The sequence below is a fragment of the Ictidomys tridecemlineatus genome, chromosome 7, assembly GCF_052094955.1.
Source record: "Ictidomys tridecemlineatus isolate mIctTri1 chromosome 7, mIctTri1.hap1, whole genome shotgun sequence".
Classification (NCBI taxonomy): Eukaryota; Metazoa; Chordata; class Mammalia; order Rodentia; family Sciuridae; genus Ictidomys; species Ictidomys tridecemlineatus.
This window is the reverse complement of record NC_135483.1, coordinates 168,999,851-169,019,451: the sequence shown is the minus strand read 5'-3', so window position 1 is coordinate 169,019,451 and position 19,601 is coordinate 168,999,851. Positions and strand designations below refer to the sequence as shown.

The 19,601-nt window shown below is 36.4% G+C and overlaps 1 protein-coding gene across 2 annotated transcripts in view; it reads right to left on the bottom strand.

The window, feature by feature from the left end:
• The window catches only part of Pard3b (par-3 family cell polarity regulator beta), a 978,588-nt gene that overhangs the window by 566,415 nt on the left and 392,572 nt on the right, over window positions 1-19,601 (bottom strand). The gene's annotated exons all lie outside the window — the stretch shown is intronic.

Genomic DNA, 19,601 nt, shown 5'->3' with positions numbered 1-19,601 from the left:
AGAGCAGGCCTGGGCTCTCTCTGCTTTCAGCTGTGTTCTCCACACCCAACACAGTGCTTGGTGCAGAAGAGATGCTCCATAAATAGTTGTTAAATAGTGAGTTTTCAAAAACCAAGATAATATCAATTGTGGGCACATTTTATTAAAGCATGCGATATAGCTTTATAGAAAAAAATTATTTGTCAAAACCTAGAAGTATAATGAATACAATTACAATTTTATTAATGAATACAATTACTCAGGCACCATCTCCTCAGCCCACAACTTGGAGCATCCTAGTTGTGAATTAGATAGGATCCCCATTGTGGTAGCTATCCCTTCATGCTCTGAACCTGAGAACGATAGATAAGAAGGAAGTTCTACCCTGTGGACTTCAATAACCGTACATGTGGCAGTCAGACATCAGAATCACAAATGCAGAATGACAGAAATCTACTTGCACCTGCAGAGAGGTTAAAGCAGCTGTGGTTGAGGTCCAGCTGTCAGGAAATTTCCGGTTTTCACAGACTAATTTGAAAAGGACATAAGAAATTGGGCTGATATTAGTGACAGCATGCAAATGAAGCTATTTTTATTTTTATTTGGTTTGCAGTTTGACTTTATTTTCATTTAATTTAAAATAACAGCATGCCAGTAGGACTATGTGAAGGCTTTCTTGAGCCGTCCCAAGTTCCAGGAGTGAAGTTGGTTTGAAGGACAATTTAGTAAGCTAAGTCTGCAGCAAGGCTCTTGGCAAAGGGAACTTAGAGACAGACAAGGACTGAAAGATCAAAAGATAGATGGAAGGGTCCTGAGCCTGCAGATTTCACAGTAGGGTGACACCTTGGATCTCAAACTGTCTAAATTGTTCCACTTCTTACTTCCTTCAACTGTGGAACCACAATTGTGACAGTACAGGTCACATCTTTTCCTACATCCCTACAGGAACTCTGCCCTTTGGCCCTGGGATTCCATGGCACTTGCTCATTTAAAATGGTTTTCAACCTTTGATGCTGGCTACAGACCTGCAGATGCTGATTTACAGAGCTGTCAATCAGTGCTCAAGAAACAGCTGGGACCTTTTGCTTTTGCTCTCTATTCCTATGCATTTCTGAGTCTTTCATCAAGATCAGATTTCTGATTCTTCTCACCCTATCCTTCCTCAACCTGCTGTGACAGGCGACAAACCTCAGTTATTCTTCTAAAGCATGTCCACTATACCTGGAGGATTACCCACTTGCCTCATCCACATCTCTGCCCCCAGGCGATATGATAATTACTGCAGGCATTTGGGTCTTTAGGATGTGAGAATGCTCTGGGGTCTCAGCAGTATCCAGTGGATATTGACCAAGGCTACTGCTAAACACCCTATGATGCTAAATGTACAGGGCAGCCTCTCCACAACATAGAGGTCTTCAGCTCAAAACGTCAACAGTGCTGAGGTTAGGAAACCCTGCACTATACACAGGTTTCACAAGGAGGAAGAGAATATATTCTCTCCTGAAAATTATGCTACCTCATTGGGATAATGACATTTTCACACAAGAGAGTCTGAGGGGGAAAATAATTTCCAACATCTAAAGATAACTATTGTGAATAATTAAACTACATTTATCAATTATGAATTCTAGAAAAAGAAAGAGCTGAACAAAAGAAGGACAGAGAAAGCAAATACACATTGGCATTTGAATTACAGGTAATACAAACCCAAAGGTTATGACTTTGTGCCTGCCTGGTGCAATCTCAGGTAGCAAGCTATCACCTGCTTGAGTAGAGGTATATTTGGCTCTAGACTCATGTTAAAATCAGGATGAAAAATGAAGGGTACTGGCCTGCCTGGGTAGTGATGGTATGTGATCAATATTCTAAGTTAGACTCTAGAAAAAAATAATAATTAGATTTTAGGTCCATCATCAAAATGATTAAAACTTTAAATATATCTTATTCTTCTGTTTATGATAGACAAGTAAAAAGACCTTAACTTTAGAAATGCAATATTGTGGAAGTGCTTTCATTTGGGAGCTCAGGACAGTATCTCTGTGTCTGAGATCTAGCACTGTAATAAATTACTCATGGAAGGACTTTAGTGGTTTCACCTTGAGGTACTGTTATAAATATTTCCAACTGGCTCATGGCTTTTTTTCCATGATCCCAACACTACAGGAACAGGTAGGTATAAACACTGAAAACTGAAAGTAAATACAGATATACATAAGTTATGGGTGCAGTTAAAACATTATCTTTAATGCAGTTCTGTGTGCTAAGCTAGCATGTATTTTTCTGTGATCGGTGCTTTAAAGAATGGTCCAAGATAAATCCCAAATCCTCAAAACCCTAAGCTGATTCTCAACACATTATGCTACTGACCATTTCCATCTTCTTTTCTTATAAATCTACATCCTAACATAGCCAAAAATCAAAGAAGTCATGGGAAGCAAAATCCATTCTATTCTCATCTCAAAAGCTTTGGCAGGATAAGCTGATTAGTCTGTTAACATTTTGAATTCTTCCTCTAAAAGTAAATTTTGGAGAAAACATTACCTATCAAGGTATATATTGAGATTATACAAGCAGAAAAATGAAAATGCATACTAAGTGGTAGGCTAAATATGGAAATGCAATCATCCTAAAACCCAGCCAGGAAGGTAGTGAAAGAATAAAATAGATAAAACACAAAACAGGTAAAGAAAACTGGGGAGAAAAGGCAAGGAGATAAAAGATGCTAATAAAACGTTGGAGAGGGGATGTGGAGTATCAGTGGTGGTTAAAAAGCTGAGGCCTAACACCCTACAGGGGAATGGAGGCCAACTGAAGCTGCAGAGACCCTGCAAAACCAAGTACTAGGGAAACCAGGCAACTCAGAAGGCTGAGGTGGGGCTGATGGTAGAAGGATTGATAAAAACCTGGTAACTGCCAAGGTGGACCTGGCGCCATCTTCTTCCATTGTCCTGGGTGCTCCAGAGACCAATTTTCACTCATCCTAGTACTTTTCTGTCATTTGGGTTCTGTGAACAGATCCCCATAAAATGGTCAGATGCCATAGATAAATGCAGAGAGGGCATGACACACTGTCCTAAAAAAACTAAAGAACTAAGTGAATATCTGATTTAAAAAAGTGAGTCCCTCTTCTTTTTTCCCCAAGTCATGTCTCCAAAACACTAATATCAAGGAGCCTGGAGGAATCTTTCCCTGGGGAAAGCAATTAAGGAAAAAGACTGTATCAGACTAGCTTCTTCAAGAACGCTGCTTAACAGTCCCTACCTCCCAGATCCACTCTACGCAGCTCCTTCCTACACTGGGTGAGGGTTGGTCTGTGTGATGAATAAAATATGGCACAAAGGAGTCTCACTATGTCACTACTGAGATGAGGTTAGACAAGGGCACTCCACTCTTCAGAGCAGATTCACTCAATTGCTCTCTCCTTCAGGCTCTTTTTCTGGAGAACTCCTCTACCAAGTTCTAAGCAGTTTTGTGGGCACACCCTGAGGCAAGAACTAAAGACCACTAACATCCATGGAAGAGGACATGTGTATGAATGTGCTGACCCAGCCTGGGGATGACTGCAGCCCATAGTTTGGCTACAAATTCTTGGGAACCCACCCTAAGCCAGAATCACAAAGCTAACCCTCACTTGCATTCCTGACACTAAGAAACTGTGAGATGATAACATTTGTCACTTGAAGCTAAATTTTGAGTAATCTCCAGATAAGTGCACAAGCGGGTAGATAGGGCAAAGACAGGATCTCTGTCCAATCAGCCCCAAGGTGCTAACAGCTCAGAGGATGCCCCTCCCCCACGGTCACTAAATTCCATACTCAAAGAGCTATAGTCTGATACTTTTAGGGATCATTCTATTTTTACAATTTTTACTAGTCCTTTTTATTTATACATTACATTTAGCATTCACTTTGACATAATTATAAAGCATGAAATATAATTTTCTCTAATTCAGTCCCCTTTACTTCTCTTTCCCTCCAGTCCTTCCTCCCTGGTTCCCTTTCTTCTACTCTACTGAGGGATCATTATTAAATATGAACAGACCACTAGGACTACAGATAATTGAGGAGAACCTCTAAAGTAAAAGGCCAAAGTAATCAGTAGAAGGGACAGAGAAGCATACACATACAGTGAAGGGCACTGAAGACTTACACTGAATATCAAAAGTAAAAGATGATGCATACATGGCCACAATGAAAATACACAGACTTGATCATGCACACCTTGGCGACTTTCCCGAACACTAGAGATAGAGGATCCTAAGTTTCCCAGGAGAAAAACCATCAAAAAACAAACCAAAACGAAAGCACAATATGTAGAACAAGAAAGGCACTTTACTTCTTGGAAGCAGCACAGAGGGCTGGAAGATAAAGAGTAGCTTCCAAATTCAGCAACAAAGATTTCTAGCCTAGAATTATATACGCAGCCAAACTATAAATCACGCATGATGGGAGAATGAAGGAATTTTTTAGAAATACGAGGTCTCAAAAAATCTTTGCTCGTATGTAATGTTTCTTAGAGAGCTACTGCAAGGTCTGCTTTACAAAAAATGAGGAATAAGTCAGGAATTCTGAAACCCCAGCAAAGGAGGCTATAGCCAGGAGAAAGGGAAAGGGAATTTTCTGTCTTACTGCTACGCACAGATGTTGTCAGCAAACCACACAGACTAAGGGGGAAGGTGCAAAAGAGATGCCAGTAGCCATGACTTAGAAAAAAAAAAACCAAAATGGTCAATTGGCCTCTCTGGCCACATTGTGGGTATGATTACACTACTGTTGAAAATTAAGTTTAAAAATTATTGATACATGTTATTTAACATTTAAAAATCAGTACAACAAAGGGAAGGGAATCATGCTGCATGACATGCTCCAAATATACACACGCAGAAAATAATGTAAGCACAAAGTCTGATTGAATCCAAATTTTAAAATATTGAACTGGAGAGATGGAGAAGAAGAAAACTGAGGGCATGATAAGAGTTTGAATATGCATCTTCCATTATTAGGGGGAGAAAAAGGAGAGATAGTGTTCCAACTTGAAAGATAAATTTCAAAAGGGAACAAGACTCCTATTTACAAGTAAAAAGATCAGTACAAGACAACCAAAAACTTGGGAATAATTTAATAGATACTAGCCATTTGTACAGTATTAATGCTTTTTCACTCTACCTTTGAGATAGTACTAGAATTTTAAAGCTTTGCACATTTTTATGAATAAAATTTTTAAAATAAAAATAAAATAAATGGATTGATTGGCTTGAGCAAACAAAAATAATTTAAAAAATGATGATATTCCTATGAATGAAAGTAAATTTAAAGAGTACAAGGTATGATAAAGTGGGCTATTTGGTAATTATAAAAGGAAAATTTATTAAAAAAGAAAAATACTTCAGAGACATAATAACTTTGAATTCATATGAACCAAGAAACAGTGCTTTTTTTTAAACACACATGGAGAGTTCCAATGACAATAACAAATATGAGTAAAAAGTGTGGTGCATATCTACATGCTACTGTAGATCCCAGATTTCCTAAAGGATACTGTTTTATAATGTTATGTCAGATTAAATGTATTTCTCTCTTTAAACACTACCATTTCTTTCTGATGAAAACTTTCAAAATCTTTCCTCTAGCTTTCCAAAACATACGGGAGTGCATGAGAGTTGTCTCTAGTCCCCTGCTGCCCGGCAGCACACCAGGACTTGCTCTTTCCTCACTCTTACTTAGTACCCACTGATCAAACTTGCCCCACACTCTCTCTCTCCTCTTCACCCCTTGACTTTAACAAGGCCGATGTTTTTAGATTCCACATGTGAGTGAGATCATGTAGTACCTTCTTTCTTTGTCAGGTTTATTTCTGTAAACATAATGATTCCTTCCATGTTGCTACAAATGACAAATTTTTATTGTTTTATGGCTAAATGTATTTAACTGTGTTTGTCTCACATTGTTTTACTTTTTCTTTTTTTTTTTTTTCCTTCTTGGTACTGGGGTGTGAATCCAGGGTGTTTAGCCACTGAGTCACACACCCTCAGCTCTTTTTTTTTTTTTTTAAATTTAGAGAGAGTCTCATTGAGTTACTTAGGGCCTCGCTAAGTTGCTGAGGCTGCCTTTGAACTCTGGATCCTCCTGCCTTAGCTTCCCAAGCTGCTGGGATTACACGCTTGCACCACCACACCCAGCTGTGTACATTTTCTTTATCCATTCATTTTCTTTACATATCCACCCGTTGATGGGCACTTAGTTTGTTTCCATTCCTTGGCTATGTGAATAGTCCTGTTAACAATAAGAGTGCAGATATTGTTCCAACACACTTATTCCATTTCCTTTGAATGTATACCCAGTAGGGGATTGCTGGATTATATGGTAGCTCTATTTTTTATATTTTTGAGAAACCTTTATACTGCCTTCCATAACTGCTGACTAATTTACATCCCCACCAACAGTATTGTAAGCATTCCCGTTTCTTTACATCCTATCCAGCACTCCTTATCTTTAGTCTTTTTGATAAAAACAGATCTTTTAATGAGAAAGTTTTAGAATGCCTTTAAAATAACTATGTGAAAACTGATAAATCCCCCTCGTATACCTTCAGAACAAATTTGCTTTGTCTTTCCCTTTAAACTCGTGAAATGTGCCTTTCTCTGCCCTCAACTTCAATGACCTTTGACATTACTATTAATATTTTGGAAATGCAGTTTTGAAAATCTCTTTCTTTCCTTTCTTGCTTTCCACTGTTCTACTATTACATTTTACAATGTTGAAAAATAAATGCAAATTACCTTTATATATTCCTAGACTAAATAAACTGAGGGATAACAGACATATTAAAAATGCTAAGAATCCTTCAAACATAGAACAAGACAAAAAAGTTTTTCTTTGGTAAGTCAATTTCAGACTTGATAGAAATGACAACTATCAGAAGAAAATATGAATTTATTCTGGGAATGATATTGTGCATATATTATTTTATGTGATTCATGTAATAATTAGTCCCTTATTTAGAGATGACAACCCTGTATGCCAGAAAGGGTAAGTAAATTTTCAAGATAACACAGCTTCAAAGTTGCTCACATGGCTACTGTTAAAAGCAAAAATCAAGCACACGGGAGAAGACTTGAAAGTGAAAATTACCTTCCAAGATACACTAATCATAATAAAACAAAGATTAAAAGGGGAAAATAATCTTCAAAAACATTAAGTGAAATAAAAGATAGTACTTGGCAGGGAGTAAGGGTAAAATTATTTGCTCAATTTATTTCTATAAACTTAGTTTAAAATTTTATGTCACTCCTTATTTTTGTATGAAAATATTATTTCTACGTTGACGTAATTTTTTTTTTGTTTTAATGAAAGGGAGGCATTTGGGATATTGAGAGTGATTAACCTAACACTGGTACCATTTAAATACCTCAGCCTGGGTATTTAAATGGAATGCTCTAGTGACAGCTTTTCTCAAAAAATTTTGTAGAAGAAAGAAATTGATATTGAGTCCCAGAATGTATTTACTGGGAGGAAATAGATAACCAAGGAGGTACGTGTTTTATGATCCCATTTCTATTTTTAAAACTAGAGTTTGAAAACATATATAACCAGATATTGGTGTGTTAGGACTGAGGTTTGGCTCAAGGGTAGAACACTTGCCCCAAACACGTGAGGCCCTGGTTTCCAGCCCCAGCCCCCCAAAACTGGTTTTTAAGTTAAGTCCTATTCTTCCCTCCTAGGGCCAGACAATGTGCTAGGCTCTGTACCTGTGGCCTCTCACTGGCTCTCCATGACCACCTATGAGACATATAGCCTATTTTCCCATGTTACAGGGAAACTCAGAAAACTGAGGTGCTCTTTCTCATTTTTGAAAGCATAATTTTAGTAAGGCAACATGATAACATCTTCCCAAGATGTGATTTTAACTGGAAATACTCTTAACAACCTGAAAATAAATACCAGAAGAAAGAAAAAGAGAAGGAGGAAAGAGGGAGGCAGACAGACATATCAAACAACCAGTTAATCTCTTAAAAGAAGAGGACTTAAAACCAGAGCGAGCGTTGGTTGTGCAATATGAAAGTGAGTCTTAATAAAATTAAGTAGACTCTCCCACTAACTCGCACAGAAATTCCGCCCAAGAAATAGAGTGTGAGAGGAGAAGACAGCAGAGAGACTGCTAGAGTACATGGGGGTGGGAGGAGACATTGAAAGCCTGAAGTAAACGTGACAAGAATCTTGAGAGCACATCAGGTTGGATTGATGAATAGCACATCTTATTTCAGCAGAGATACTTTATGTCTAATTTCTGGTTTTAATCCTAATAGCTACCCTCACAGAGTTGAAGTGATAATAAAGAGAAATGCAATATTTATTTGCCACATGTATCTTAATTTAATTTATGAAAATATTATTGATATGACATTGCCTTGGCAACTTAACATTTCTCACAATGGACATGCATTACCACCGTTTCATTTCATTTCCTTCTGCCTTCATAATATTACCTTAGCATTGTCAGAAAGTTCTCAGAATAGCGATGCAAATCAAAGCTTCATTACAAAGCCCAGTGAAATAGCATTATTGCAAGAACATTTCATGAAAGGTAACTACTGTGCATGCTTAGGACCTGAATTGAAATGATAAAATATAGATTTCATTTATTTTTATAACAAAACCTTTTTTTTAAAAAAAAATAAATAACACCTGGTCTTCCAAATCCTTACCCTTCAATTCATTTACTCAGGGAGAACCGTTGCAGAAGCAGGAAGCATGGGCTAGAATATACAGGATATTTCTCATCATCCACACTGACAATGCACTAAATGATTAAATATTCTCTTCCATAGCTTCCTCCATGAGATGAACAAAAGAGCCCTTAGGGCTGAAGACCTGGAGGGGGTAATTTTAAGAAGCAATATAGTGATACCCCAAGTTTTAATAAGAATGTAGCACTTTCTCTCTGCCTTGCAAACCTAGCCCAGACCCCGAGTTACCCTGTGAAGTGAAACTACCTGAAATTCTCCTTAACTCTGTTTCATAAATCCAGTCAAGACTGATAAAATAACAAGTCCTTTTGTGCCTCTCCCAAGACCCCACTTTGGCAATTTCTTTCAGTTTATGCTGAGTGTCTAAAAGTTAATTTCCAAACCGTACTTCTTGAAAGGCCCCAAAGCAAGCCATGTCGTGCCCCCTCATGGATGTTATAGGAAAGATCTGATGTATGCCCTAAAATTCATATTTATTAAGCAACAATTTATACTTCTTAAGAATTAACCCATTCAACAAATATTTATTGCTTATCTACTATGTGGCAGACACTACACCATAGAGTCAAAACACAAGTCAGAAATCTGAGCTCTCCAAGAGCTTACATCGTAAGACAACAAACATAAAAGTAAATTGTTACTATGTTAGATGTAGATAAGTGCTACAGAAAAACAGCACAGAGTGCGTTGTGACATTAAATATGGTGATTAGTATAAAAGTGACTGAGAAGGTGATGTTTGAGCTTTCAGGGGAGACACAGAGATAATCACATCTGTGTACCTCTGGGTAAGGTGTCCTTAGGTGGTCCTTAGGTGTTCCTATGGGGCATTTGTTAAGTAACAGCAAACAGGCCTTGTGAAACCAGCAAGCAGGTACATATGAGCAAGTAGTAGGGCTGAAGTCAGAGAAGTAATGGGGGCAAGATCATGAAGGTCTGTAACCCACTGGAAGGGGGCAGAATTATGACCACCTTACCACCACCAGCAAATGTCCATTTTCCAATCCCTGGTACCTGCGAATGTTCTGTGTTGTTTACATGACAAAGTGAGACTAAGTTTGCAGATGGAATTAATGTAGCCAATTAGCTAGCCTAAAGAGAGGAGGACTGTCTTGAATTATATGGGTTGGGCCAATGTCCCCTGTCATAGGAGTCTCTGAAATGAGGAAGAGGGAGGAAGAAGAGTCAATATCTGAGTGGTATAGCATGAGAAAACCTTGATCAGTCACAGCTGGCTTTGAAGATGGAAGGGATCCAGAAGCCAAGAAATACAGGTCTCTAAAGCTAAGTAGGCCTGAAAACAGACTCTTCCCTTGAGCTTCCCAAAGGAACTCAACCTTACCTTGATTTGAGACCAATGAGACTGTGGAAGTGTAGGACAATAGATTATTATTTCAGAAGAGCAGGCAGGAGGGTTCAGGGGACAGAAGACAGAGGTGTGGATAAATTATTGAGATAGATGTGATGGGAGATAAGAAGTGGTTGAACCTACCAAGATAAGGAAAAGGCAGGGCTTTGGGACAGAAGGGAAGACTCAAAGACAACTCTGTGAAAAAGAGAGCACTTGATTTAGACCTGGGGAGGCTAAATGCTTCCTCCAAGGTAAAGCTGTGAGTAGCAGAGGAAGCTAGGTGAGAGTGAGGAATAGGGGATATTTCATATTAAGAGCACAGAGTTAGAAAGTTCAGCCTGGGATCGGGGCCATTCAAAGAGGGAGTCTGTCTGAAATGTCTACAGGAGACATCTGGGGGCAGGAGAACTTATTCAATTACTGTAGTTTACATTCTGCAAGCGGGTGGGAAGAAGGCTGTTTGAGTGAAGGTCAGTACTTTTTTAGGACTTATTTGAAGGGTGAGCTGGGAATATAGACTTAAACATTATCTACAGCAAGTCTATTGACAAGCTTTAAAGGAATTGATGGGCAGGCAATTGGGTTTGTAAGTTACTCTGATGAGTAATATGAATGTTACAAGTAGCTATTTAGATTAGAGAAGAGAATAAATTTGTTTTTTGGGGGGAGGTATGTCCCAAGGTTTCTTATGAAATTGAATACATAAAGGATACCAGTTAAAATGTGATGTATTTCCGGTTCTCGCTTTCTTGCCTCAATACCATATGTGAGATTTTAGGTGAGAGTGTCATCCCCAATTTAGTCTCGACAAATCAAAGTTTCTCTTCTCTTAGATGCACTCTAATTTGTTTAATAAGGCTCATATCAGACTGAGACTACCTCTAACCAAAGGGAGTCTTGGATGTGGTGAGGCCTAGTGCTATCTCCCCACATTAGATCTCTTTTGAAGTACATGGGAGGAGTGTTCCCTGCTGCCCCATCATCTTCACTGATGAGATGTGATCACTGGACTGAGCACCAAAAGTAGTATGGATAACTTCTGAGCCAAAGTGTTTAACTGACTAAGTCTCAACCAACCACATGTTGACCTTATGTGTCCACCAAGAAGACCAGGTATTCTGGATGCTATAGCTACAGACAACAACAATGACTGTCACCCGGGCTCTGAGTTATCAAGTGGGGACTGTAGCTCTGGAGAGGCATCTGGACCAAGAATGGACTGTGTATGAAAAGGGAATGTATTCTGCTATATTCAGCAACCAAGTTTCAAGAGCTCAATCTATAAAACACAATAAACTATGAGTGAGTAAAGAAAGAAACAAAATATGTATATATAGCAGAGTTAGCATTCCTGCAGTTTTCTCTCACAATTGTTCTTGTAAATATGCTTTTAAAGAGGAATGTATAAAGTAATACAGTAAAGTGGAAATCACAAAGTTACACCTATATAGAGAACAGAACAAAACAAACCCCCTTTACATCCCTACTGTTAAGCATGAGATGATCAGGATGGAATTTCTAGTGACTATCTTCCATAGATTTAAAAGGTTTACTATCTTAAAAAATATGGATGGAAGTAAGAAGGATGTAGTCAGAAAACCACTATAAAAGATGAAAACTTGTTTCTGCAAAACAGCATTAATATTATTAATAAATGTGATAAATTTGACTATGATGAATGTAAAATGGTATCATGGAAAGATCCGTGTTTGTAAACTAAAATTTATACTAGGGATCATACAAAACATATTTATTTGTTTATTTATTTATGGTATTAGGAAATGAACTCAGGAGTGGTCAGTCACTGAGCTGCATCCCTACCCCTTCTATGTTGGGTGTGGGCAACTGGGGATTGAACCCAGGGTGGTTTACCACTAATCTATCTCCAGCCCATTTTATTTTTTTAATTTTGAACAGGATCTTGCTAAATTGCTTAAGCTAGTCTTGGATTTATGATACTCCTACCTCAGCCACCTGAATAGCTGGTATTACAGAGGTGTTGCCATGGTTCCTGGCCCAAAAATGTATATCTTAGTAAGTTAACAAATTAAACCTAAATAGATATTTGGCTATTTCATCTATATTTTTAAGAAGTTTTTGTATTCTCACTTGGAAAAAGGGTGGTCACCTTATATGTGCATGTGCCATTTATCTGATACATATATTATATATAATAAAACAAATGTGAAATTCTTAAGAAAACCAATAAAACCAGAACCAAGAAAGGTTACTTCTCTAGCATGAGGTGGTAGCAGAAATCTTATCTAGTCCATGGACAACTAGACACACTCAATAAATATCAGCAACAGGTTTTATATGTGACACCTGAACAGGGTCACACAGTATAAAACACAAGGCTACAGCTACACTGAAAACATAATTTAGCAAGGCTACCATCACAAATCAAGCTGTGCAGCACTGGACCCATTAAGGCAGGAAAGGGCTTATTGTTAAGATTGTACTGTCCAGAACTTTTCCATAATGCAGCATGTACTCTAGTCAGTCAATGATTTATATGATAACGTTCCAGTAAAAGTTTCAGTAATAACACACAAAGCTGCCCAATTTATCACAAAAGATGCACACTTTTTCTGCAAAGGCACAAGGAGCAAAAGAAAAGTATACTTTGACATGAGCAGTACTTATATTTCTCAGTGATAACAATTCTGCAAACCCCCGGATTAAAAGAACTCAAAATGTATACTTCCCTTATATCCTGAAAGTAAATAAAATATTCTTCTGAATGCTACTCTATTGCTATAAAACTTCAAAGTTTCTCTGGATCTTGAATGCATACCAAACATTTTCCTCATCACTTTGAAAGTTCAGGTAAATGTATTATGTACCACTTGCGCCTCCTGAAAAAGATGGAATTCACTGAAGTAAATTAGGTAGTTCTCAGCCTCACTTTATCTTTATCACTTACTATTCTCTACTTCAGCTGAGAGCACTACTCAGTTCCAATGGCCTCCTTGTGAATATTGCAGCAATTAAGAACACCACTTTAATATATAGGGGAAACAGCGAATGATTGTCGATGAGATTGGAACTCTGGAATTAAGTTTAAACTTCACAGGGAAAACGTTTTCATCTCCAGTGGAAAGAAAAGATTGGGTACACCTGGCATTATTATGAGGCAAGACTGACAAAGAATATTTTCCAAGTTCAGAAATCAATTTTCAATAGTTTCTTGGCGCATTCTGTTGCAGGTTCCTGAGAAAAGTAGAAAATGTTTCATAAATTAACTTCAGAAAGTATAGAACAATGGAAATTCTGAGTCAATGTTTCAAAAAATCATCCTCAAGAGACTATCATCTTTTGAAGAATTCTTCCACTTGACAGAGCAATGTCAGCCATTTCTCCCATCTCTGAGCCTTCCTCAGGACTTGGTAGCAATGACAGAAATAAAGATGGCAAAGATCTGCTATGTGCCAGACACTACACCACAAAGGAAGAACACAAGTCAGAAATCTGAGCTCTCCAAGAGCTTCCATTGTAAGACAACAAACATAAAAATAAATTGTTACTTTGTTAGACATGGATAAGTGCTATGGAAAAACAGCATAGAGTGCATTGTAATATTAAATTATAGAACAATCACATTTTAGGGTTGGAGAGAACCTTGCAATCTGATAATCAAGAGTTCTCTATAAATTCAATGCTTGCACATGCTTGCATAAATGATCTATGCTACCTACAGCTAAACTTCAAAACTGAGCAGATCTCTACCCTGATCAAACATTTGCAACCAGACTAAAACAATCTCAGTTGAAAACACAGTGTAGAAGTCCTCAAGAAAATATTAGCAAACTGAATTTAGCAACACTTAAAAAATAGAATATTACCAAATTGGGGAAACCCTAGGAATGCAGGTTTGATTTAAATTTGAAGAAGTAATCAATTTAATTCATCATATTAATAGAGTAAAAGGATAAGAATATTTAATCACTACAGTGAACATAGAAAAAAATGTGTATCAAAATTCTCATTCATGCCAAAAACATTTAGTTCCCAGGAATTACAGAAACTTCCTCAGCCTGAAAATAGTTCTCTCATTTATTTTATAATCTTCATGTCTTTCTTGCCTTACTATTTTAAGTGTACCAGTGTTGCACTGAATAGACTTGGTGACAGCAAGTGATCTTATTCATATTCCTGACAGGAAAATGAGAATTCACTAAACTATTCAGTTTTGACTGTGAATAATAATATACTCACAATATTTTAAATGTTTTACAATTACACCAATGTTTACACAACAAATAATTTTGCATAAATGTAAAAATTAAGTATACAGACATAAAATAATGAAAATTGCATATATTTATTTACATATATGTGTATAGCAAAATCACAATCAAGGCTAAAAAGCTGAGCAAATTTTTATTAATATTTTAAATAAAATCTCCTGTCTCACCACTTCTATCTGACATTGGACATCTGAGCATACTAAGGCAAGAAAGAGAACTAGAAGTATTAGTGAAGACATAAAAGAATTTGAAAAGATTAAATAAAGCACTCACAGATGATATGATTGTGTAAAATACTTGGTAGAAACTCAATTAAATTATCAAAGTTCACAAAAGTATTTAGGAAATTTTCTGACTTAAAAAAATAAGTTGAATTTCTATATGTCAGCAATGACTAGAAAAATTTCAATAATCTTCTTTATAATAACATCAAAAATATCAGATATTCAGAAAGGAACTCAAATCGGAGCAAAATCTTTGTGAGGAGATCATCAACCATTACTGAAGGGGAGGAGGGAGAATGTTAATAAATGGAAAGAAAATATAGCATGGTCATTGATTTAAAGACTCAATATCCTAAAGATATCAATTACCCAAACTAACATATAGATCAAATTCAATTTCCATTAAAATCCAACAGGCTTTTGATTCTGAGACTCAACAGTTCTAAAATTTAAATGGAAGAACAAAGGGTCAAGAATAACCTGGCCACTCCTATAGAAGATGGATAACATGGAGGACAGGCCTTGACAGATACCATGGGCTATGTTAGAGCTGTGCTAATTAAGAGAGCACAGCATTAGCATAGGAATGGACAGAATGACAAATGAAATAATTTAGAGCATCCAGAAACAGACACAGAAATATTAAGAAATTTGAATTTGACAGAACTAGCTGCCTAAACTAGTAGAGAATTGAGACTTTATAATACATGATACCTGACAATTAACCATATGTATGGAGGAAAAAAATGTACTCCTGTCTCACACCATGTGCAAAAAAAATTTAACCTAGGTACTTTAAAAATTTAAACGGAAAAAGTTGTAAAGTTTTTACAAAAAGTAAAAGAATCTTTGACTTTGGATAGGGAAAGACATTTAAAGTAAAATATAAAATATCCAAATATAAAGAAGAAGTTTGATAAACTTGAATCTATTAAAACCAACGAGTCCTAACATCAAAACATTTGTAAGAATAAAAAGATAAATCAAATGGGAGAAGATATTTGTAATGTATATTTTATCTACAAATGATTGATACTCTGATCATGCCAAGAATTCCTCTAAATCAACATGAAAAGATAGAAAAATGGAAAAAAATCATCAGGAACATCACAGAAAAGTTAATCTTAATGGCCAATAATAACATTAAAAGATGCTAAGCTCAACTAAAATAAAGCACTTCACATGCCCCAAACTGGCATTTTAAAAAAATCTAGCGGGGCTGGGGATGTGGCTCAAGCGGTAGCGCGCTCGCCTGGCGTGCGTGCGGCCCCGGTTCGATCCTCAGCACCACATACCAACAAAGATGTTGTGTCCACCGAGAACTGAAAAATAAATATTAAAAAAATTCTCTCTCTCTCTCTCCCCTCTCTCACTCTCTCTTTAAAAAAAAAATCTAGCTATGTTATATTAAATAGTTTGCTTACCAAGTAGAAAATTGAATTCTATTTTACACTTAATAGTTAAAATTTTGGTATACTTACTGAGGGACAATTTTGTATTATCTAGCATATTTTAAAAGTAACATACTCCATGAATCAACAATTTCTTTTTGAGGTATATTTCCTAGAGAAAACTGTTATACCAAACTGTTACACCAAACTGTTACACATATATGGAGGAGAAGGTCTGCAGTCATGATGCAGAACAAAAACCTGGAAAGAACACAATGTACATCAGAAGAAAACTGTAAACCTGCACAGCAGTGAAATTAATGGGTACCAGCTACTTTTAACAAGATGTTCCTCAGGAAGACAGCCTTAAGAAGAAAAAGCAAGTGGCAGAAAATTTTTCACATTATAATTGAATTTATAGAATTCCAAGTCATACAAAACTATAAAAAAAATAATCCTTAGGAATAAAGAAGTACATGGTAAAGTGCTTTGCAAAGTTAAATAGGTGGAATTGGCTAGGGGTATAATGAGGACTTCAAAGATAACGGTAATAATGTGTTTATTTCAACAGAGGTGTTGGGTATATGGGTGCTCACCGCATTGCTACTCTTCCTACCTAACATGAAATTTCAGAAAAATCACTTCTATCAATTTGATATTTGATAAACCTTAAAACAAACAAACAAACAAACAAACAAAACAAAAAACTTTTAATGGCTTCTAGGTTAGTGTCCTGGCTCTTCACCATAGCTATTCAGGACCTTCTAGATATGGTTGCCTCCTAGATTGGAGGCATTTCTCACCATAATATTTCTTCCTCTTTTCTCCCACTCTTGCAGTTTTTTCATGGCAGTTATCCTCAGATGTTTTCATTTCCTTGAACATGCAATGCTGTGCTTTTTTTCTGGAATATTCTTTCCATGTTCATTGGCCTGTCTCACTTCTTCTAAGACACTTTCTCTGGATTTCCCACCCAGTTTCTTCTTAGGTTAATGGAATCCATCCAGTGTTTCTATGGTAATCTGTAGGTCCCTTGAATAAGACTTAAATCTTTTTTGCTACTATTTCCTTTAATAGGCTGCTTGTGACAGCCTAGGACACTGCTACCTTGTGCACTGCTACAAGTCTACTATGTAACTCTGCCTGGAACATGTGGCACCTGGTAAATATTCCTTGATGAACAAATGAATAGCTGAATAAAAAATGAATTAAAAAGCTGCCTCAGATTCCCTTCATCTTTAGCATTAACGCCTGATCTACATAATAGAGCAGGTAGATGGCAGATGACCAAACAGTAGGAGAATTAGCCCCATATCAACAGTCAGAACACCTCAGTTGTGGTGTAGGAAATTCTTCTTTCAAGGTGTTTTTTAATCATAATTATGTATATGCAATCAAGTAGAATAATACATTTTATGTTGTTTATTTCACGGCATCATTCAAAGAGATTGTGTGTACAAATATTAATATGGCTGTTAAAACAATTCTCAAGTAGTTTACACTCAAGATTAAATTTTCTTGGGGTGAATGTGTCAGGGAATGACATTCAATAACATGAACATGCTAATTCTTGTAAATTTAGCTTTTCTTTATTCTAAATATGAGTGAAAACTAAGCCAGTTCAGGAATATGGCATGAAGAATGATTTCTAAATCTAGAATTCTTGATTGTCTTTGTCCCCCTTCTCTGCCACATATAGTTATTTAGGTACCAAATTTGTTCCTGGAGAAAGTGAAGGTATTGTTGATTATTTATTGGGCTTTCAATATTCCCCAAATGGCAAAATTAAACTGGTAATGAGGCAGGGTTTATCATGCATAAACTGCTAGTGCCTTCTGCTTGACCCCAGCTTTTTATCTCCGTGGTATACTTTGATCAGTTCATTTTGCTTTTTCCAGAACTTCTCCAAAGATGTGCCCTCCCCTACATGTCCTCATCCTCTGGACTCTAGGTTCTCTCCCTTTCCTTTTCTCTTTTTCTCTTCTTGTCAGATTCTCATCTAACCACCTCTTGCCCTGAACCTGATTTTTTTTTCCTTTCCATCTTAACAATCCCTCTTTTTCAGCATTTTAAAAGTGTCACCTTTTGGATTCTGCTTGTCAGCTGGATTAATATTGACAAACCCATGAACTCCCAGAAAGAAGCTAATGGAATGAAACCACCTGCCCATGTGGGATTTGCAGATAATGTTTCTAACTTTTTCTGACACATGTTTAACATTTTTGTTGTATGAGAAGCAGCAAAATAAGATTGAGTCCCAATTTGAAAAGACTGAATGAAAAGGCCTCAGTCTTAAAATACTGGAAAGAATTTATGAAGAAAAAGATAAAAATCTACTTAGTGGTTTATTTGTTAATTGGATTTGTTCACGCATTCATTGAGAAATATTTACTATTATACATCAGGCATTGTTCCAGGGGTTAAAGATACAACAGTGTGCAAAAAAGACAATGTCCCGTAGTTCATAGACATACCTTCTAGAAAGAAAAAAAACTGACATACACAAATCAAGTATGTACCACCTTTATAATTTGTGTCTCCAAACTGCAGAGAAATTATTCTTTGATAAATACAATGATATGAGATATTCTTAATGAAAGCACATATTGTATTAATCAACAAGTATTCCGTTCTGGTGGTACTTTCATAATTCAAGAGAAAATATTTTTCAAAGTATTTTCCCCCCATAGGAATAGTAGGCTTTTGGATCTGCATGTTACTCCAGGGCTACATGTTAAAAACACTTTTTTTTTGCAAATTGATTGCCTTCATTTCACCAGTAAGTGTTTGCTCCTTTTTCTTTTTTTTTTGCTTGTTTGTTTTTGTTTTTTTTTTTAATTTTTTTTCTTTTAGAATAATTCAACTGAGTATTTTGTAGTCCACATTTTTTCAATGTTGAAGCTATTCTCTTGTTATTCAGAAAGATATCTTTGAAAGTTGTATAAACTTATAGGACACTGGAGTGCCATTTAATAATACACCAAACCAATACTATTTAGCAACCTTAGAGAGTCCTTACACACCTGGGAAATTTGATTCAGCACCTGTACTATTGTTTTAGAATATCTCCCTATAGGAAACATTTTCTCCAGGTAATGAAAAATACCTTGAAAAGAAAAAGAGCATTCAAAATTTGTGGAACTGCACGGAGGGAGATATGCAACAAATGACTATTGAGAATCTTATCTCTGGAGTTAAAATTTGGCTCTTGCATTTTATGGCAGGTGGTAAAAGGTTGTCTGAGAGATGGGAGAATGCTGTCTATCAAGTGTCTGTCAAATTACTCACTGAAAAGGTCATTCCAATGACAATTATCCTTCTCGCTGCTATCATATTATGAATTTTTGCCCAAGAGATTTTTTAAAACACCACAGAACTGACTTAGATGCTTTGAATAATCCTCACCTTGAAATTTTAAAATTAATTTTAGAATGTTATAAGTAATGCAATAATATTAATTGCATACTTTAGAAATATAAACTTGTCAAAGATTTTAATTGTCCCATAATTTCCTCTTACTCATAAACAGTTATCTGAGACCTACCAAAAAAGAAACATCACCATAAGAGAGGCTGTCATACTGGATTATACATTTGGCTTGATGTATTACAAAAGTAGATTGAAGAGCACAAGGCAAGGTTGTGATTTATAGGAGGGAAAG